The sequence below is a fragment of the Numida meleagris genome, chromosome 1 (assembly GCF_002078875.1).
Source record: "Numida meleagris isolate 19003 breed g44 Domestic line chromosome 1, NumMel1.0, whole genome shotgun sequence".
NCBI lineage: Eukaryota > Metazoa > Chordata > Aves > Galliformes > Numididae > Numida > Numida meleagris.
The window spans coordinates 81,982,649-82,005,311 of NC_034409.1; the positions used below are offsets into that span (position 1 = coordinate 81,982,649).

Here is a 22,663-nt window from a genome sequence, read left to right on the forward strand (position 1 = left end):
AAAAGTGATGGCTGTAGCTTTCGCAGTTTTGGCACTAGAAAACTGTCAGGTAATCTTTGTCTCTGCTGTGCCCATGCAATAGATTTGTTGAAGGGAGCTATCGCATATGCCCTCAGCTATGTGCTGTGTTTCAGAGGAACCACCTGCTGCGTGGCCCTGCTGTCAGCGTGCCATGAGGACTGAGTGTGCTCAGGAGGCTCCCCGCTGCCAGCAGCCCCCTGGGACTCTGCATCACCTGCTGCAGTACCTGCATGGTAAACACGCTGTCAGATCCCAAGCAGAATTCTTTAGAATAGGGAATGCTGCACTGCCTGCAGCACAGTTCTGTGCTCCTGGCTCCTTTTTTTCCTCAGGACATGCCTCACAGAGGGGTGTGGGTAGTCCTCAGAAAACTGGCAGCGTACCATCCTGCAGGACAGAAGGGGTAGCTGCCACAGAAATGATGCTGTGAAATGCAGGTGGGTCTCTCACCCTGCTGCCCCCCCACTTAACTCAGTCTGAGTGGGAAAAAGAATAGAGAGCAAGATGACCAGGTGGCAAAACTTCAGCCCTGCATTTTGACATAATCAGATTCAATTCCCAAAGTCCCTACATGACCTTTGAAAGTCTGTTCAAGGGATTTTCTGCAATGTATTCAGACACCTAAAATTACAGAAAGGCTTTCAGCAGAATTTCCAAAATATCCGTGTCTCCAACTCAATGATTTTAATGCAGGAAGGGATTTGAAGAACAGAAAAAAACACACAAATCCATAAGCCACCTGTCTGAATAGCTTTGAAAGTCTGACAGTCTGTGTGCATCAGTCATCTTCCCAGCCATAAAACGGGACAGAGCACATTCCTACCTCACAGACACAGAACATATGCTATAATCCAACATATGCTACGATACTCACCATGTCTCACAGTGAGAACTCTCAATATCTTGAATCGATTCCCACTCCCCAAGTCTGGAAGCGAGGCAGGAATAGGATTTCACTAGAGCAGTTGAATCCCCTAGTGAAACTAGTTACTTATTTTAATTAAGCATGAAAAGTACTCAGCTTATTCAGTGCACACTCCAGCTAAAAATACCAGCAACATAACAAAAGTAACCAAAAAAAAGTAGCAGTAGCCCACAAAGAACATCATTCCTCAATTCAGCCATCCACAGAAAAATAAAGAAAATAATCCACCACTCTAATATCCTCCTTTAAACAGCTTCTCTTCCACAAAGTACAGCCTAATTAAGGCCCTATTTATCTGCAAAAAATTCTTCAGTTAGGAATGGCAAAACACATACTAACTGCTAGTCGGGAAGATGGAAGTTCTCACTGATTTCAAAAACTTCTCAAAAGATGAAATGCCAATGGAATAACAGACCACAGTTCAGAAGCTTCTGTCTGGGAGGACTCTCATGTACTACTCTCTCAAACAGAAAAGTCATGGGCATTCCTGGATATCAGGCTATCACATTTCATAGTATCTTTAAATTGATTTACCTATACACCTCATCATGGCTTATGCTCTTAGAATTTCAGGATTTTTCCTCTACACATTGTAAATTCTGATGTTTGGGGAAAATAAGCACATGTAAGCCCATGTGGCTTTGGATGGCAGGAACAAACCTGATGCTGCTCAGTAACCAAATCCTTTCCCCATACTAAGAGTAGGTGAACCCAACCACTTGTGATTTGGGCCCATTTCAGACTAGGTAGCAAAGCAAACAAGAACTCACAGAATCATTTGAGTTGGAAGGGACCTTCAAAGGTCACCTAGTCCAACTCCCCTTCAGTGAACAGGGACACCAACAGCTAGATCAGGCTGCTCAGAGCCCCATCCAGCCTGACCTTGAATGACTCCAGAGACAGGGCATCCGCCACCTCTCTAGGCAACCTAGAACTCAAGGACGACTTGCAATGCACCTGAAACAGGCTCATTGGAATGACTGAGCTCTCAAGGGGCACTCTTTATGTCCCATCCAAGCAGTGGTGCAGCCCATACGAACAAGATAGACAGTGAGCTCTTTTTTTTTTTTTAAAAAAAAAAAAAAAAGAAGCTGCTCACTGGGTCACCAGTCCCAGTGACAGCACTCCTTCCACAGATGGATGGAACTACTCTTCTTGCTGAAGAAAGCACCATTAGCATTTCTGAACGTGCTAGCGGATGCTCAGCCGGAAAGGCCTGGTGAGATCATTTTGTTGGGCTTTTCATGGGCTGTCAGTCCGCTCCACAGTGAAAACACACCCTATTGAGCAAGACAGCATTATCCAGAATCATTTGTCTAGATGTGACAAACTGCACAAAAACAGGAAATTACATCCATTAAGGTATGCATGCAGGCAGCATTTTCATCGCTTAGTGCAATTAAAGCGATGTATAACATCCATCTCCTCCTGCTGCCCACGGAGAAGCATGGCTTCTCTTCAGGAGCTCAGATAAGCCAAAACAGCAAGCGACACTTGTGTCCAAATCAACCCAATTCCGCTGCAAAACCTGGTATCTCACTGCACAGGCAGTCCCATTAATATCATTACAGCTACTGAAGGAGCAAACAAAAGTAGACATTTGATCTCAACAGTAGCTCTGAAGATCCCACTCTTACCCCTCCATTACTGCTCTACATCATGAGATGCACTCTGCACCAGGAAGGACAAACTTCCCTCTGCTCCACATCTTGCATGCAGACTCCTGGTATCAGTACCCAAGCACACGTCATTGTTCATCTCACATGCTGCCATTGTGCTTGGCACCATTTAAGCACAGCAATAACAAGACATCACGCCTTTCTCCTTGGAAACTGCCAGTCCTGGAGGGGATCTGAACATCTCATGTCTGGCATGAAGAAATGAGGAAATCAGGAACACATAGTCCAGCATTGCTTTTCCAGAGATGTGTGGCCATGCACATACGGACTGTAGGACACCTGCACACTGCTCTCATCGTTATAAAGAGCCAGCCTATGGCCATACAGGTAGCTAAGTCCATACTAAGTTACACAGGGACCTGCAGCAGCACGAAGATTGTTTTTATTGCAGATACATTTCAGCTCTGACCAACTGAGAATAAAGACAGAGCTGCAACTTGACCCCAGCCTGGCACCAGCTGGAGAGGCAGGCAGCAGCCATAAGCAGAGCAAGGCTTATGCTAGCTGAGGGCTGCTCCTGTGGCACCCCACCAGCTCCCTTCTCTCCAGCCCAGGCTGCTCCCCTGCCCTTCTCACCAGTTTGGTGCCAAGTGACAAGCGAGCAGCCCATGCCAGCAGGAGTGCTGGCTGCAAGCATGGAGATGGACAGCCAGGAAATTATTGGAGGCCACAATGTGAACAGCAAAGAGTGAGTTTACCCTGGAGAATCCAGACTATTTAAACACAAGCCTTGACCAGCTGCTCCTCCACTAACTGTGAAGCCATCTACACTGCACATCCCAAAATCTAGTAAGCAAGATAACAGAGCTAATCTATAAACAAGTGACACTCCTCTGCTCAGCTTCTCTTCCCAGCCCAAGGAACCTACCAAACCTTTGTATGTTACTCTACCCAGTTCTTACAAAAATAAAATTACTTTTATTTGGAAAGAAGATTGTCAAGGACTAAGCCACTTCAAGACATTTCATTCTGCTCCTGCCAGATTTCCCATAGATATCTCTTCTTCAGTACACAAGACAGACCATGTCTGTGAGACCAACACTAATATTTCATTAAAAAAAACACTCAGAATCAGAGTACAATACACATTGGCATTAAAGGAGAACAGCTTTTTGATGTCTTCAACAAGTACTAGAGAGTCAGTTTGCCTGGTAAGGAAAGTTTAAGATTAGAAAGTACTGAAAAAATGCATGGAAATAATACAGGGTAAAAAACAAGTCATGTCACAGAGAACCATAACCACCCTGCTTTCACAACACCAGGATCCATTCTGTTCTGTATATATCTATTGTTTCTGTAGAATGAGTTTCACTTCAAGTATGAATGATTTATAGTTTAACGTGCTTATTGGCAGGAACATATTTGGGTTCCACTGACCAAATGGTAGGACAACCATGTATTTTCTTTAAAAATTCATTGAAAAAAGAAAAAAAACACTGACTGCCTCAGTTTCTTGACTGTGGTTTTTCAAACATTAACATAAGTTCTGACACCTTTGATCTGAGGGTAGGAAGGAAAGCAAAGAGGGGGGAAGTTATTTTGAGACACCTAACCCATCTTCTTAGCACACAGTATTGACATTTATATCCATGTGGCCAAATGCTCCGAGAACTTACAATACAGAGCCTTAAAGACTTACTTCACTTAGGTCTTTTTTATTATTATTTACACTTTATTCCATATGGATATTTTCTTGCAGCAAAGCCTTTTTCTCTGCCTCGATCTACTCTCTTATTGCCCTCTTGTCTTCTCTGCTGCACAACTATGCTGCTGCTCCTATCTCTATTTGTGCCTGCAGCAATACCTTGTTTAGTCAGATCTCACTGAGCACACTATTGCCCATTTGTACCATCAGGAGGTAGGATCAAGAATTCAGGAGATGGCACTTTTCTACCACAGTACTGAAACATGTACAAGTACGGAAGCACTGTGAACAGAAGGGAAAACTGAGAAGTAAAAATGACAATTTGCTGTCAGAAATAGTACAACTGTAACATATGCTTTTGATTAAGCTCATACCAGTTTATTAGGAGTAGAGGAGTAAACCCAGACTGACAAGGGATAGCCTAAGGGACATCCTATGCCATATGGCATCGTGCTTGACAGTAAAACTGGAGGGAATTGACTGGAAGGGGGCTGCCGTTTCTCAATGCCCTGCATCATTATTTTATTCTCTTCTATTTCTCACCTCCACCCAATGAGGTCTTCCCAGCTATGCCACATCTCAAATTTGATGTTGGTTCAAAAAAGAAGGGTAGGAAGCCAAACCCAGGTCTCCAAGTAATATAAGTTAACGCAACCACTGAAAGAAGTGTATGTGCAACCATATCCCTAGCAAAGTCAATCTGCTTACAGACACCTTTGAGAGGACCAGCTTTTCAAACCCATGGTATACTGTGGTTCTGTGATCTTCAACAGCACGCTGCTTATAACACTGTAACAGATTGAATCCTATAACCTAATGGAAAGCACAACAATGGCAGCAGAGTAGCAAAGGCCTAGCCTACAGCAAGTGAGGACTTGCTCAAATGCAACAGCTGTGGGCACAGAAAGGAAGAAAAGAATCTTCTTACCTTTGGAAGGCCTCAGGTACACAGGAAACTCCAGCAAGAGACCCTCACCACCACTGCCAACCCTTAAATGTCTGGGAAGGAGTGGATCCTGGCTCTACCCCTTCCAGTCAATCAGGTGCATTGCTTGCACCTGAGCTCCCCTGGGTTACCCTGCCTTCCCACCAGGTGCTCAATCACTGCTTCAAGCCGTGACACAGCATTTCTGCTACACTGCTGGAGAGCCAGCAGGAGAAATTTGGTCAGAACTGAAGTGACAGAATGAAACACCATCAGTTTTATTCTTTTTTCCCAACTGCAGAAGATATTAAACTATGTAGCATATAAATTGCAAGGTAGAAGTGCCCCATCACATTTTCTAACCAAAATTCTACTGGCAGTTTTTTTTTTTTTTTTTTTTACCATAAAATGTTTTTTTGTTGCACGGACCAAGCATATCTGATCCATTCCCTTTCTGTCATGGAGCTCATCACCACATAGAACCAGAGTGCTTTTGCAAAGACAACTACAAAAAAGGTTCTTAGCTTTCTACTCACAGAACAAGCACATTTGGTAGAGGCACCAGGTGCTATATATATGTAGGCCTTCTTCATTCCAGTGGTAGCTGCCATCTGAGGTATGGACAGAGGAGTCGTTCCTTCCACCTTTTAGTTTTTCCAAACTTTGCTGTAGGGTCACAGAAGGAAAGAGCTAACACCCAATTACCCAGTAACACTGGCAATAACACATCACTTCTCCAGCCAGGATCCCCCTGATGGATGACATGTCCCAGGAACTGTTCCATTATTTTAGACAGTTACTTGGAATCTGTGGCCAGATGGCAATTGCAGGATAATAGTTGGCAAACTTGTATGTGTCTTCACTCTTTTCAAGGTAGAGAAAGACAGTTTCCAGAAATAGAGTGATAAGAATAGCAGGAATGAGTATGAGAAGACATCTTCTAATGGCTGCCTGCCTTCGCTATGTGTTTGCCACAAAAATCAATGTAGGAACCTTTGTCAAGTTGGCTGTTTGCACTCTGGCTGTGCTCTTTTAGCAATTATACTTAACATCTGATTTTAAGTCTATCCATTTAATGAACTGCCAGAAATAACTTTGGCTATGCTTACTGTAGATTTATTTTTCCTACACAGATATCACCTTGTGGTCTGCTTCACATCTGAGGCTTTATTAATTACTAACCTCGTCACTGCAAAGAGCAGAAGTGTTATCAGCTGGGCACTGTTGCTTACTGCTGAAGTTATGTCAGTCACAAACAATAAAGACTAGTCATAAATTGTGACATAAATTCTACTGTCCTTTGTGGCTGAGTTTTACAAGCACTCCCTTGACTTTAAAAGACATCATCTTCTCCCATCCCATCCCTACGTCATATTTTGGCATGCCAGTGTAATTGCTAAGGAAGCCAGAGTAAAAGGCAATCTGCAAGGAAAGCACCAACAGTAAGTAAAACCACAGGCATCTGCACTGAGTACTTTCATTGTCCAGGTCATGCTGGACATTCAACATTCCAACAGATTTCTTAGTGACCATTAGAAAAAGATTCATTCACAGATCTCCGGGAACTCTCCACTGATACACCTCAGTTCTGGGATAATCCATAGCACAAAGTCATTTAAAAAATTTTTTTCTTTGAAAAAAGGAACTGTGAAATTCACATTAAGAATAAAGAAGATCTGCTTTAACTTTGGCACCAATGAAAATGAGTAAGATCCCAGTTCAGAAGTGTACCACCTTTTCAAAACCGCACCTGAGCTAAAGCATACTAGTATATGTTTACATTTATTTATGCTTATTTAGGGTCTTTGACTTTTTATACACTAGAAAGTAAAAGCCAAGCAGAAGCGTCTAAGTGGAACAACCAGCATCTCCTCCTTCCTCTGGGAATTTGCTTTGTCTCCACCACTGAATGCTTACACCCTCACATGGCCACAACCAGAGCGCTGGAAACCAAACCCAGATGGAATACCTACAGGGAGCACAAACAAATGCTGGAGTTCTTGAAGCCCTCTCCCAGCCAGGCCTCCAGCTTGCACCCTGCTGTCTAAAATAACACTTCCAATTGCCAGGTTGCATTCGACAACCTGATGCTTTAAAGCTGAAACCATTTCCTTGGAGAACAGTGCTATTTAATCCCAGTTGTTCCCCTCAGATGTAGAAGTGAAGTGTTTTACTCCAGATTCTGCAGCAGCAGGCAGAACCAGGGGAGCCTCATTTGACTTCCCCCCTCCCTCATACAGTATTTGCATTTCAGGACTGAAGCAAGGCACTGGCTTCTGTCAATGTAGCAGTATGCACTTCAAGAATAGAAAGAAAACTAACATGGGACTGAGTGTCAGGCGTTATGGTGACAAAACAGAAGTACCCATTGAGCTGCTTCCTAATAGCATAGATCATAAAATAGAAACTGCTTCTGAAAAAGCATTCAAATGATAATTTTCTGGTGTCATTGTACACCATGTTCAGCCTGTGCATCTGCATGCATGCTCAGAGGAGCATAACAAGAAATGCAAAGAACAAACAGCGGAGCTATGCTGCTCGCATCTCTCTCCACACTGCCCAACCCACTCTTAGTGAGGGGCCAGTGAGGAACACCAGGCAAAAACAGAGGGGAGGAAGCTATGTAACTACCTACCTCGCCAAACAAATGTCAAAACTTTTTATACTAAGTCAGAATAAAAGAAATTTTTCCCCTTTTCAGCTGAGAGCAAAAATCCAGAGAGAGTCAGCAGGCTGAAGGAAGGGCACAAGAGACAAAACCAGCACAACCCAGGACCCAAATCTGTGCGCTAAGTCCCAGCTGCTAACATAAGAAACTTGTGTGTTTGGCTCTAGATCTTGGTTAGTTATTATGTGTGTCACAACTACAGCATCCTACAGCCCTCACACAACAGACAACTGACAAATACATCCACTCTACAAAGCCAGTATTTGCACATCTTGCTGGCTCAGCTTTTCCATGCATTAGGAGCAGTTCCCAACATTTGTAAATATTCTCTAGTAATATTTCCTAGAACATTTGTAATAACAATGATCTGTCATATTAAGAGAGAACACTTCAAGTGTTCATACATCAACCTTTTACTCTTCCCTCATCTATAGCTGAAACTAGAAACCAAGATGATTATCATTTAGCAGCCCCAAGGAAGACTGGAGCTGTGCTCTGCAAACATACTAATAAATAGCCCTGCACCAATTAATCTGCAATTAAAAGAGACATGACAGGGATAAAGTGTGGATGGTTTGCTTGAAAAGCAAAAAGATTTGGTCACATCTATTTAGCAGAGCAGGAAGAGAACCTGGGACTTCCTGCTTCCTTCTCCCGGCTGCTTAAAGCCATTCTGCTTGTCAGGTACTAGGGGTAGCTTTCAGTTCCAGACAGGTGTTTGTCAGCAGAGGGAGATGGACTATCCCAAAAATGCCACATACTGGAAGAATAGAGCTAAAAAGAGCTTTAATCTCTCACAGATGTTAGTCTGATCAGTTCTAAAACACTGCCAATATCAAACAGCCTGCCACTTCCCCATGTGGACTGTACAAGAACATTCTTCCTGAAGATCTACGCTAAATCTCCCACTCTACAAAGTAACCCAAGCCCTCCATCTGTGCTCCAAGTAATAATACATCAAATAAAGTACATATAAAGAACACCTTTTTCACAGAAGTTGCTAAATTCCATCAACTTCAGAGACAAATCTCCTGTTTTGTAGTGGGGATTTTTGACCCCTTTCATCCCTTTACTTCACAGCCAAAATTTGAGGGCAAAAGTAGGTCATTTTTCTAAACTACTCAGAAAGCCACGTTCACGTTCCAATTTGAGGAAAACATCTTGACAACTTTTGTTCAATAACACTGCTGCATGCCAGCTTGTGAACACACACATGGACTCTAGGACATTGTGGCGGAATTGACTACTTGCATTTCCATCTGGACAGTGAGAACTGTTTATTAAGAATTATGCTGGAATATTCTGCTCCCAGAGTGACACCATTCGGTTTTCACTCAAGAGCCAGACTAATTGCATCTTAACCATCAGAAAAGATAGGATTTGATGGTTCCCCCTGCTTTGTTATCAATGAAGATGTGATTAGGTGGTCCTTGTTTAGAAACTGTCTGTCCTCAAGAACATCTATGAGATTTATGAGCTGTGGCAGCTCGTAATTAAAGGCATCTTTAAGAAAGGGAGGGAAAATGGCATCTAGGTCTTGCTTACTCCTTCAGGGTAAAGCAGAAAAACTGGCAGGCCGAACCAGCAAAGAGTGGTTAAAATGCCTCAGCACCCATTCACAAGCCTCTGAGCCTTTCACTTTGGCTTAAAGAATTACAGCTATCTCATGGTTGTCAGAAGAGAAGGGAAGGTTGGAGGTGCCCATGGGTTTGGAGGCAGGAGAACCCAGCTGCTACCTGGTCACACCTGCCAGAAGCCCTTCTGGGAGGGCATGTTGCTCCACAGCAGTGGGGAAAGCCCAGAACAAAAGCTAGATGTGTGACTCTCCCTGCACAAATACAATATATCATGAACAGCTAGAGCCTCAGCGTAAGAGGCCCTGGTGAAAATTACTTTTTTTGCCCCCTGGAAATCCTTACAGAAGTCTTGGATGCAACTCTCTCAAGAAGGTAACTGTATGGCCTGCACTCCTTGCTGATCTCCACTGCCAAGAACAGCCAATGAGTCATTCTGTATATTTGTGCACTGTCCCTGAAGGCTCTGCACCAGCTTGCGCTTTCTCCCCACTGACCTGCAGAGCACTCGCTGAGCTCGCACATGCCCATAGCCTGGGTACTCCCACAGGTTTACAGGGCTGGTGAAGAAACATTGCTTAATACACTCTGTGCTTGATTTTCCATGATTGCAACAGATGCAGGAATAAAGAGATTATCATTTTAAAAGCATCCAACATTTTGCCATTGCTTACAGGATAAAGTTAAACATCCTTGGTTTAAGTCTCCATGCTCAAGGAGCAAACCACCATAGTAACTCTGCAGTAGTGCGCAATGGTTGAATCCCTACCAGATGTATATAAAATCTCCTTGTAAGAGCAGAGAAAGCTCTGAAAGTCATGCTGTACTCTATCAAAACTTCAAGTAAGAGTGATATGACTTCACTTTTTTAAACTTCACTTTTTTTAATACACGTAACGGCATTAATTCTTATTAAATAGACACTGACACTCCAAATTACTATTAAAAAAGGTTATAAACTCTATAAATGGTGACATTAAGAATGCATTTAATAAGGAACTGTGTTATTAAAGCTAAATGAAAAAGTGAGCTTAAACTTTGTTTTTCCAGAGCCTGTGTAATCATCTCATAGGCTTCCAGCAAGCTGGAAGGCAGTGGCCTTCAGATAATATTTGAATAATTTGGTGCAGAGGCAACTTTTAGACTGATCTTGGGTACTGAGCAAGAAAAAAAGCTCCTGTGTGCTCCCTATTCATTCAGAGTTTGCCAGCAGGGTTGGAGAACTTGGAAAAACAAGGCAAATGGGGCTCCAAACTCAGGCAAGGCCCTCCTAAACTGAGAACAAGGTTTCCTCAGGCTGGTTTAATAGTCTGCTTCAGGGCAGCAGCTGACATCCAAGCCAAGTGGAGACACTGAAGCACTTTTCAGGAGAACAGTGTGGTATACTTCTACAAAACTACTTCATTAATAGAGTAGCCTTAGTAATCCCCTTTATTACGTGTAAGTTGCAAAGTACAAACTTACTTTCCAGGGTTTATTTTTATCTTTACCTTTTTTTTTCTTTAGATCCAGTGATTCTAGGTGGTACGTTGTAGGAAAGGAGATGGGGAAAAAAAATCAGAAATTATTTTTATGGGGGAGGAAAATTCTTTGTCTCTTCTGATGCTACTCAGAATCCCAAGGCGGTGGTTGTCAGTCTGGGAAATGTAATTGCTGCTTAAAATAAAAAAAAAGGTACAGTGGAGAATATCATGCTAACAAAAAGTGCCAAATATCCTCTTTGACAATAGAAGCCTCAGACCAATGAATGACAAGTAGATTGCATAGCCCTCTTATACAATGGACAAGAGAAGATTATATATACAGGTGACCTCTTTCAGGGCAATTTTGAAGAAGAGGGATGAGAAAGGGCTGTTGAAGCAGTACAGTGGTCTTCTCCCAACTTCTTCACAATGACAGATCATCCAGTTCACCTCTTACATTGTACAAGAGACAGTTCTTTAGGGTTCTTACCTGCACAGCTAAAATGGTCACTAGCACAAATGCAATAATAAGGGTGAGAAGAAAAAAAACACCACACTTCCATGGAACATCTTCACTGACTTTTTTTTTTTTAAACCCGTGCTCAGCAGCAAACCACCTAGCCACGCCAGTACTAATTAAGCTTCAGAGCTGACACCCTGCTGAGCAGGGGAAATTCTGCAGCGCTCATAAGGAAAATGTGCAAGTAGCCAGCACAGGAAGACAGCTAAAGATAACTTTGCTCAGTGTTAGAGACAACTGCATTCACCGCTGATAGGTCTTATCTAAGCAGAGCAGACACGGCCCAAACTTCAGAGTCAGATCTGCAGAGAAATCTCACCACACCTTAAAGCTAGACATAGAAGATAGGAGGTAACACTCAAGTCTGTATCAATGCCCAGGAGTGACATGGGTATTTGGGACATACCATGGAGAGATAATGGAATTGACTAGGTAACATAGTAGCAAAACACTGAGTAGTTCTAGACTGAACTGCACATGCTTCAAGAGAGAAAGAAAGAATTCTCTCTTACACAAAACTCATTGCCTCACTTCCACAAAAACAAAACCAAGAGTGCAAATAGCAAGTGATCCGAATCATTATTTTTCCCTAATGAGTTCTGCACCTAGTATTACAGGATCTTGACTGCAAGCAACTTCTTCCACATCTCCTATAACCAGACAGCTCCATGCATCCCTAAATGTGGGAAACTCGGGTAAGCAACTGTGAAAGAGCACAAAATAGAAAAGTAAATCCCATGAACAAAGAACATGGAAACAGAACGTAATTTGGATTCTCTCTGCCTTTATCCAGTAACACTGGATCCATCTTCTTACTCATCATCCTAATAAAATATCTCACTATTAGAACATAATTTCATAGCAGTGGGATGAGTATCACACCACTGTCCAGGGACAACACGGCAACCATAACCACTAGGGCCTGTACACCTACCTGAGGAGGTCTAGCACCTGCCCCAGACACTCTCAGTATCTGTGGCTTTCAGGGTTTCAGAGAATAGTAATTCTTCTGCTTTCCCTGCAAAGCTATCAAACTAATACATCTTACTACCAGAAAAATGGAAGAAAATGAAGGTGAGCAGGTCCGTTTGTAAATCCCACTACTGAGATTACTGTGCACTCTCTTCAGTGGTCTATGATATTGCTTTCAAAAGATAGCCATCCAAATGCCAAAACTAAATTAGTAGCAAGTGGCTTCTGCTTAGGAATTTCCACAGAGATCCCTGACTGAGAAAAGAACTGAGCTCCCCTCTCCCTTGTTGGCACAGGGCAGCATGAAATGTGATATACCTGGATTTTAAACTTCCCCAGGGCTGCATGTTCCAAAGACAGATGGTTTCTAAATTCTATAAACAATAGCTTGGATCAGAGAGATTTAAAGAGCATATTTCAAGAGCAGGCAGTTTCAAAATACAAATTAAAGCTATGCTCAGCATTTAGAACCTGGGATTTAGTTCAATCCGATCCTACGAGTTGAACAGTTCTTTCCTGTAAAATACATTTTGCTTTATGTTGGTTTAAGATAAGCAAAAATAAAGCCCCACGGTATAGCATTTCCACGGAGATAAATGAGCCTGGAGATTAGCGAAGTCAAGGGCAGCTACCGACTTTGCTCCCTTCTCAAAAGATACAGTGCCAGCTCCTCTTCAAGCTGCAGAGATGACCAGCTCAGTGGGATGTCACCTCAGCTTAAAGCAGTGATGGATGGTCCTCTTGCTCCAGCAGCCTCCGCCTGCCAGCTGGCTCAGACATCATATACACACTGAACCACACCACTCAGCGTATCTCTATTGAACACAGTTTCCTTACACCTCTCTTGACTTCTAATCTATTCACATTCGTTTCTGCAATACACTGAATGCCTAGCAACTGCAGTTTGAGATTAAAAAGGTGGGAATCAGTGATGCAGCGCTGATTGTGACATGTGGGCTGGATCATTTGCTCTCATGCAAGGCTAGGTGACTTACTTTTTTCACGGCATTGGCTTCAGAGGGCAGATGAGATGTCTTCCTGGGCTTCAGCAGTGACTCCTTCTGCCTGGTGCTGGACTGAACGTCTTTGAAAAGCAGATACAAATTACAATTTCCACATCACTAGGCCCTAAAAGTATAGGATAACCAGCAAGTGAACTCAGAAAAACATAGTCCCCAGTATAAAAGGGCCATCAGAAAAAAATATCCAGAGAAGGGAAAACCAAAATACCGTCTTACATACTTTGACAGAAAGCAAAGCGAATGGAGTATAATTTAACTTCAAGTATCCAAAAGCTGCCTTGATGATTAAGGATTTTAACCAGTCAAATTTATTATTAACGCTGTCTTCCAAAAGGCAACTAGAAATACAATGTTACTTTGAGGAGTCAGTTTCTTTTCCCTCTTAAATCATGCCAAAAGCCAAGGAGTCCTTTGAGAACTTCACTGGGTACAGGAACATCAGCCAGCACCTGGCCAGAATGTGCCTTCTGCAGGCAAACTAACTGAGCAATTAGTCTGCAGCTAATTACAAATGCTGTTACCTACAGTCAGTGTAGCAGATGCATTTTCACCAGGTTTCAGGCAACTTACTTAATAGCCTGATCACAAAATGCATTAGCAAGTCAATACATCCTTATTAATAACAGTAAATGTTATGGCACTGAAGAGGTAGGTTTAAACTACTATTTTTGCTTTTCCAGAGAGTGCTAAGATGCCAGCATCTTTTCTAGGACCCATGAAATATATATGAACTCAATGCATTTGATGATATTTGATGATTTCACTTAAGGAGTTTGCTAGGACTGCAGAACTTTTGGAGCTAAATAGGTATTTATGCAATAATAAAACTAGCATAATGATGCAGGCCTACAGTAATTGCTGCTGAAATCACAGATTGCTTTAGCAGCATTTTCACTTTTATACATTTGTACTACCCCAGGCAGGAAGTGATTCCTTTTTGGAGGTGGTTGAATGAATTAATATCTCATATTCAGCTTTCACTGTTACATTCCTGAAACTCGGTGTCTCTGGAAAAGACAACTTTCTAGCAAGTTCCCTACGTATATCAACCTGTTGCACAGTAACGTTAGTTCTTCCACAAAGATGTGAAGCGAATAGGGTTGGCAGCCTAGGCCACGAGCGAGGCTGCAGTATCAGACACTGAACACACAGCACTACTTCCCATGAGTATACAAAACCCACCAGCAGTTGGAACAGCTGTGCACTGCAGTAGATCTTGAGATCTCACAGTAAAATCATGAGCCTCTGCTGCTGTCCGTAAATAAAACCATTTTCCCTGAAGAGCAGTGACAGGACATTCATTAAATGCTCATGCATTCCACCCACTGACAGTAGACAAAGATACAAGGCAGTAAGTATTCATGCAATGCGGTACATGTAGTTACTAGCAGATAACTTGACCACAACAAGAAGCGGAAAACAAACATCACATACAGCTTCCTCGTGCCCCCACACTTGGCAGCTTGACAGGGGTTTGGCCACCGGCCAGCCACGCTGTGCCGCACGGCCTGTCAGCAATGCAGCAACTCGTTTCAGCAGCATCTTCTGCCAAAACTTTTACGAAGACTTGCATGCAAGGTGCTGCACTATGGGAGGAGTTGGTTGTCTCATTTGATTCAGCAACAGCAGGGATTGCATGCAACAGCAGCTGGCAGCATTGGCACCAACAGCACAGTTAGCCTGGGTGCTGGTACAAAGACATTCACTCCTTGTCATCACAGCTCCTCCCCACGTTCCCCAGTATTACATCTCCGTGCTTGAACAGCCAGAAAACCCCAATGCTGTGTGTGGTTTGGGGGAGGAGGGGGAGTGTTGTACATCAAGAGAAGCCCATCCGGTACAAATTCTTGGTAAACACGCTCGCCCTTTCAGAGAAAGTTAATATGTAAAATCAGAGAAAGTCAGGATCATCTCCACCTTACCAAAGTGAAACAGAGGCACAAAGCGTAATGTCCAAGAAGCATAGGAAAGTTCAAGATAATAATCCTCTTCCTGGCAAAGCAAACCCACAGTTCTCCTGTCACCATTCTGCCCTTTTCCCACAAGCTCCTCATCTTCCTACGCTGCAGAGCAGGTGAGCATCCCCCATCGCAGAATGATGGGCTTACTTGAGCAGGGAAACTGGATTCTGTTCTCACTCAGCACTGGTTGTACCTCTCTCTCAAGAGCGTGCCTTCCTCACGTAAGCAAGTTGAAGCTAGCTTTATTCTAGCTTCTCTTGGGTTTTGCAGCATCACGTCACAGTCATGAAGAACTCTGTATTGCCACCAAAGCTGGTAAATACCGAGTCAGACATTTCTAACAGTGCCCCAAATGGGGCGATGCCTGTATTACAATGCAGTCACTGCAGGAGAACTGCAAAGCAGGCACTCCCTGAGTGGCATGGAATGCGCTGCTCCTTTTGCTGCCCTTTTCCTGGGTAAGCCTCTTAACCTGCTCTATTTCATCAAATTCGTTCTCATACAGAAAAGAGCAGGTCACAGAGAAGGGAAGCTAGTTCATGGGAATGCGTGTGCTGAGCGCAATTTGCTTCTTCCCTTTTAGCACATTCTGTACGCGGCATAGGCTGCACAGCCTAATTACTGAAAGGAACAAGCTGAACTGATTTAGCAATAGCATAGCTTGAAGGCACAGTAAATGCAGTGCTAGCTGTTCGGATAGGAACAGAGGGGAACCAACAACACACTTGGGTATTTGTGCAGACAGTTTGGGCAGTTGCTGTTCTATTTTTACTGTCGTCGGGGGCTACGGTTCAATCCGTTCAATAGCTCATCTGCATTACTCAGACGCATTCTGTGACACCGCTCTGGGTAAGCACCGCCACGGACAACTCTGCATCACGTACGGCTGCGGGAGCCTCCGAGCAAAGAAAGGCAGAGGAGGATTGCTGCCTGTCAGCAAGAGAAATAAAGGAGCCAGAGCTCGATTAAGCATCTGGAAAATTACTGCAGCCTCACAGCTTTTGCTGCTTGCTCCCTGGGATGAGTCATCCCCGGTTGCCCTGGCAACAGCTATTTTCTTCCTCCTGCCGCTGATCAATTTTGTCTGTATGAAGGTCTCCTGAAAGCGGGAGCTGCACAGATAATGCAACAAAGTCACGAAACTCTTATCAAGGAGCATTTGCATTTTGAATATGCTCGTCTTGGGCCTTAAAGAAACACGAATAGCTGGGGCAAAGAAGGAGAGAGAAAACACTGTTTTATTCAACCTGCATTTCGTATCCACAACAGGCGTGGTTGACAAAGAACCTACTACCATTACCGCTAAGTAATGCCTATAAATAAAACATAGCATCTCGTCCTAGAAATCTACATAAGACATTCAACATCCATGTCAGCTGCTCCATGACCTAAGTCATGCTCTGAAGCAGGCGTTTGCACCATTTTCCAGCACACAGCCACAGAGCTGACCATGGAGCTGTGGTTTCCCGGCCCTGCCCTTATCTCCCATGCTGGCAGGCAGAACGAGCCCAGGCAAGTCATTTCATCTTGGAAAAAATGCTATTCGCCACCTTTCAAGTGCAAAGATACGGTTGAAAAGAGCCGAAATGCTGTTGCTTAGCAATACTTAAAACCTAAAACAACACCTATTGAAGTTTACTCTCTCCCCCATCCCTCTGAGATAAATGCAGATGAATGTCAGATGAGACAAGGAAGCCCAAGCCCCCATCTACTGTGTTGCTATCACAAATTCCTCTAAATATTTTTAGTGAAGTTAGTCTGATATCCCTTGTTTTCACCTCCTCCTTGTTACGCTGTGAGTAAACATCCCCTGAAGGCAACTTAAAATGGCTGCTAGGTAGGAGCCTGACCTCACTAGATCAGGGAAATGAATGGCACAGACATCCACTTGCCTGAGATTAGCTACAGGAATGTGAAAGCTACAGATAAGCCAATCCTTCCAGAGCAGCAGAAAAAGAAGTCAGTGAGGGCAGCGCTTGTGGTGCAGGCAGGGATGAGATTACAAATTAACATGCAAAACAATATCGACCCCAAACTTCGTGTGTGCTCAAATAGTAGGCACTTGAACCAGGAATTATAAATCCTTCAACCTCTCATATGTTCCCATTTCAGTTATCCATTTATATCAGCTAGAGTTTTTAATGCACTTGAGGTGTTCCTATTTGGGGCCAATCATGGACTGAACAGAGATCAATAGTATGGTGGACTAGGAGCACTTCTGCTTGACTCAGTTTCCCTAGTGGGGTTCAAGAAGCCATGTAGGCATATAAAGGCCTGAACAGCTTACAGATTATTTATGTACCAGCTTTTCTTCCAACTCCACTACCTGAAGCAAGGACAATCACCTTGTATCCAAGTGCAAGTCAATCCTCTGGAACAGAAACTTAGGCGCTGGCACAATGGGCTAGCCCAGAGCACAACAGCGGTCCGTTGGCAACTTGAAATAAAAACAGAAGATGTTTTTTGTTGTCGTTTCGTTTGTTTTTGAAGTAATCCAGTAGACATGCCCAACTTTTCAGCAGAAAACAGTATGCCATACAGTTTACCTCTTAGACTGGCCTTGATCTTCAAGCAAAGGCGTAGGCACAATGTGCAGACATTTGTTTGCGGAACAGTTCAGTGGGTGAACTGTTTTTTGTTGTTTTTCTTTTTTTCCCCTCCCTTGCATTTGTTTGAGGGAACAATAGGAAGGATAAAAATCTCAGAACTTTCACCACGAATACTTCCAGCAAAGCATTCCTATCCACCCTGTACTCAAGCTCAGTAACACTCAAAACCAACTTACGTTTCCTATTCCAGCCAATGTTCATGGTAGCATTTAATAAATAGTCTGCTGTAGAGAAGGTAAGTGGTTACTTTTGTGAAGAGCCATGCCTGAGCCTTACTGTAGCTGTCTGCCCCATAGATAGAATAGAGAAGGCATTAGGGTGAAAAAAACTGTTCTCCTGAAGGTTCTGTCAGCAAAGTTGGCAGATGATGCACGCAAAAAAGGGGCTGTGATACAGGAAAGGCTGAGGATCCCTGAACTAGAGCAGAGGATGGGAATGGCAGCAGACCTTTCAGTGACCCAGAGTCATAGCAAGAAGAAAGCAGAAGTGACCGAGGAAGACCTGCAAAATGTAAGACAATCTGATCAGCTTTGTGTAGCACTTTGGCACACACAGTTAAAGAGATTATATGAGCTTCTGCGCTTTTGGGTCCCATACGAAGGTGCTGGACTATTTTGCTAACTGTATACAGCTTAAGCCTAATGAGCCCTTTTAGATCAAGCTCAAGAGGATGACAGTCAACAGGCTCCTTTGCAAAAGATAATTTGCCAGGACTACATTAGTTTGTTTTTATTACTGTTAAGTGTTAGCTCCTTGTGCGTATAAACAAACAGCTTTAATTACCTGCACATTTTTCTGATGTTATTTACATCACTTGGAATGCCTACAGAGAATTACAGTAAAACCAGTACAAATCCTAACACTGTAATTAAAGTGCTAGTGTTCTGCTAGAAAGTAGACAGAAACTGAAATTTTGTCAGAAACAATAAAACTACTGGTGAGGATCAGGAAAACACACAAGAATAGTTCTATATAGCCCTATACTGACTGCATGCTGATGCAGTCCAGATGTTCCCAGGGGATTTAAAATGCACCCAGTAGAACTTTTATTACTGACAATATTAAGAATACGTGTCAGGAGGAGATTATCCAAAACCTTCACTGAATGTACATAGGTGAGTAATGCTGAAAATGAGGGATGTTATTTGTCTGTGCAGACTTGCACCAAACATGGTTGCACTGCCTGGGGCTGAGGGGAAGTTCATGTTCATAGGATAACACAGGCTGGATGAAACCTTTAGGGACTCCTTCTCCAACTTGCTGCTTAATGCATGATCTCCTGCAAGGTCTGAGCAGGATGCTAGTGGCTTTAATCCAGTTGGGTCATCAAAATCTGCAAAGACTGAGCTTGTGCAGTCTTGTTGAGCAACTGGCTCCGCTGCCTGATTGTTCTCACAGGGAAAAGGTTTTTCCCTTATACCCAGTCTGAGTTTCCCTTGTTTCAGTCTCCTTGAGTGGAAAAAAAAAACAGGTAAGTGAAAAGGAAGCTCTTTACCCAAGTCCCTCTGGGAAATCTTCCCTGTAAGAAACAGTAATTCTCATGGCCCTTTGGGCTCCATGATGGAATAGTAGCAAGCAGGTAGCTAGCCATCTGAAAATTCAGTTTCTTCGGCAATATTCTCTTCCATCGTGAGAGGAGGAGAGAGAAGAAAGAGGAGTATGGGACTTGACACTTCTTCTGGAATCATCTTTAGTTGTCAACAGCATTCATTTGTGATAAGAGATTGGGGAAAGACAAAGTGAATGTTGGCTCCCTTCCTGAACTCATCAGGCGTTTTGCCATTCACCCAAATTTCATTTCATGCTTTAAATTCTCTAGCACGCTGCTACATAACTCCAGCCCTGAGGGCAGAATTGGAGGAAGGCTCCAGAGCTTAAGTCTCAGAAGGAACCCCACGCATCCTTGCCAAAGGGATACAATGTCACTGGTGAGTTTTCCTTATCACATTAGGTTCATTATCCATCTCCGGAATGACGCTGCATCATTTGCCACAGATGAGGGAAGGGGAAAAAACACTTCAGCTTCCTGTACTATACGTAAAAAATGTTATTAACTCCCTTCTCCTCATCCTGTTGAGCACAGAGTGAAGATCCATCAGCTAATGCTTACCTTTGAAGGTGGCTATGAGCAAATTATCACAACGGTTTCTCTGACCTGGTCAAAATTCAGAATGATTTGTAGAACAGATCAGCTGTAGCACAGACTTACAGGAAAAGTAAGCACCACCCATTTCATCTACTGAACTTGCCTCAAATATGGAGCTAAACAGTTGAAGAGAGACCACATCCTGACTCATGTCCCCTCCTCAGAACGCACATAGCACCGTGCATACGGGAATTCTGCAGGCTTCCACTGCTGGTGCTTGCAAACAACGACCACCCATAGTCAGTTCCCAAATAACCAGGCAGCTAATGAGATATTGCAGTTATTCTACACCTTTGATAGTCAAGCAGTTTCTTTCAACACTTGAAACAGAAAGGAACATTGATTTATCACGGAAAATAATTCCGCCAAAAGAAAAGAACAGAAGAAAAAGGGAAGAAGAGTTTAGGTTACATTTGAAACAAGTATCATATAAAGAAATACGGAAACCAAAGTACAATTCGTCAAGCAAAAGCCAATGGTATCAGAAGTTCACAGAAGATCAACAGTGCATAAAAATAGAATAGCATCCAATATCATATGGCAATTGCCTTATCTGGAACTTTTCAAAGCCCTGTCCCAGACCACCAGGTCATTTAAGGTGCATTCATGTGACACTGCATGCACAGTACAAGAGGAATAACTATCTTAAAACATAATCAAGAATTCCAAAAGAAAGAATCATTTATGGAAACAAAAAATACTTAGTGTCAGCAAAGAAAGGACGAAGTAGCAGTGGAAAGAGAGGTTATTAAAGTTTAATCCACATTTACAGCCCATAAAATCCACAGCTACCACACACGCACACAAAATAGATATGACATATAGAAACAAGAATATATGATTATTTCACTTTGAAAATAGGAAATATTTTAGAAAAATGGACCTCTTCAAGCTCCAAAGTTCCTATATGAACAGACATCTCTTAATACTAAGAGAAAAAATGAGTGGAAAAAATTAGGTGAAATAAATCTTTTCTCATCCCAGGAAGATGACACAAGGGCAGGGATTTAGCACACAAGCACCAGAGAGTGAAAGTGAGCCTAAGTACAGTGAAGTTAAACTTAGATTTCTCTTAAGAATGAACACCAAAACACAATAACTAGAACATACCAGTCATCTGAATAATGCATGATGTTCTTTTGGTCCATGGGGCATATTTGTACATGAAATAATGTTTTTAATCTTATGAGATTGCCTCTAAGTACAGAGCAAACTGTTTTTAAAAAGCATAATGGGGAAGAGAAGATATTTAGATCTCTGACCAATACTTCCATTCTCAATCTTTTGGTTCAAATTTAGTGCTAATGAAAACTGCCCTGAAGATTCTGAAAGCCTTACCTCAGCATGAACGGTAGCAGCAAAGATTCCCAACTCTGCCTGGTTAGTGGCCATTGGCAAGGAGAGGAGGATTTTGAACACATTTGAACGGTGTCCATTTCTTAAATCAGTTCTTGGAGTTTTTGGTAAGACTGACAATAAGAAGGCAAAGGAAAGCCTGCAGACTTCATCTACTATTGCTCTAACATACCTACACTTTCTGTTTGGACCACTGAAGAGCTGAAAACTGAAAGACTGTATTATCCCTCCACCAGTCTTCAGAGCTATCTAGGCAAGTATGGGATACTTTTGCTCAATGCACCTCAAGTGCCTAATTCCATTCTACAACCAAGATTACAACCTAGGTGGCTCACAGTCCAGGTTAATCACACCAAACGTTAGTATCTACCAGCGAAAACAGTCCAGGGACAGTGTTGATTTGTTACCACTGCAACAGTTATTATGGACTTGAACCTTCTTGGCTGCCTGAAAGCCTCTGTACTCCACAGTCCACGTAGGATGGGGATACATACAGCCACTTCCAAGACTGATCAACTAAATAGACAATAATGGAATTGAAAGGGAAAAAAGATTCAATATTTAGCAAATATGAGGATGAATTCATTTCTGCTTATGAGCACATCTAAAGACATGAGCCAGAGGGGGCAAAAGCAGTGAAGTCATTTTAAACAGTAACTGAGAGCTAAGCAAGCCCAAGGAGACAGATTAAATGCTCAAGCGCAGCATATCACATACACAGCCAGTTCACCTACATCAGATCTGCAATGCAGAACTGTGCATGTGATACATGTATCAACTGGTACTCCTATCCACTAGGTTCCACTTGACACCAGCAAGGACTTTGAGATGCACTAGCCAGAACTCTTCTTTTAACCTGTTTCTCGAGCAAAGCAATGAAGAAGAAAAATATGACCCTTCTTAGGAAATTCAGATCCCTTTGACAACTCTAGATAGGGCTCCCTTCTCTAGGGGATACTGCAAACTGGCCAGCCATACCCAAAAGTGGGACTTCCCACAGCACTTTTTTTTTTTTTTTTTAAAAAGGAGACCAGAATGAACACTACATGTCCTGACACCTCCTCTGTTGTCATCAAGCAAATGAAGAAGGAGATGCTCAAATAAAACCTGGAAATTCACCCTCTTCCTGAGGCAAGCAGCCCAGCACAGCCAATTCCCAGCTAGCATCCTGTCCAAG

At 42.8% G+C, this 22,663-nt stretch overlaps 1 long non-coding RNA gene across 2 annotated transcripts in view; it reads right to left on the reverse strand.

Annotated features, from left to right (window-relative positions):
* Positions 1-18,017, reverse strand: part of LOC110399964 — a 239,234-nt gene extending 221,217 nt beyond the window's left edge. For both annotated transcript variants that reach the window (XR_002439496.1, XR_002439495.1), the window contains exon 1: positions 13,388-18,017. This is a non-coding gene — a long non-coding RNA (uncharacterized LOC110399964). The remainder of the gene's footprint in view (positions 1-13,387) is intronic.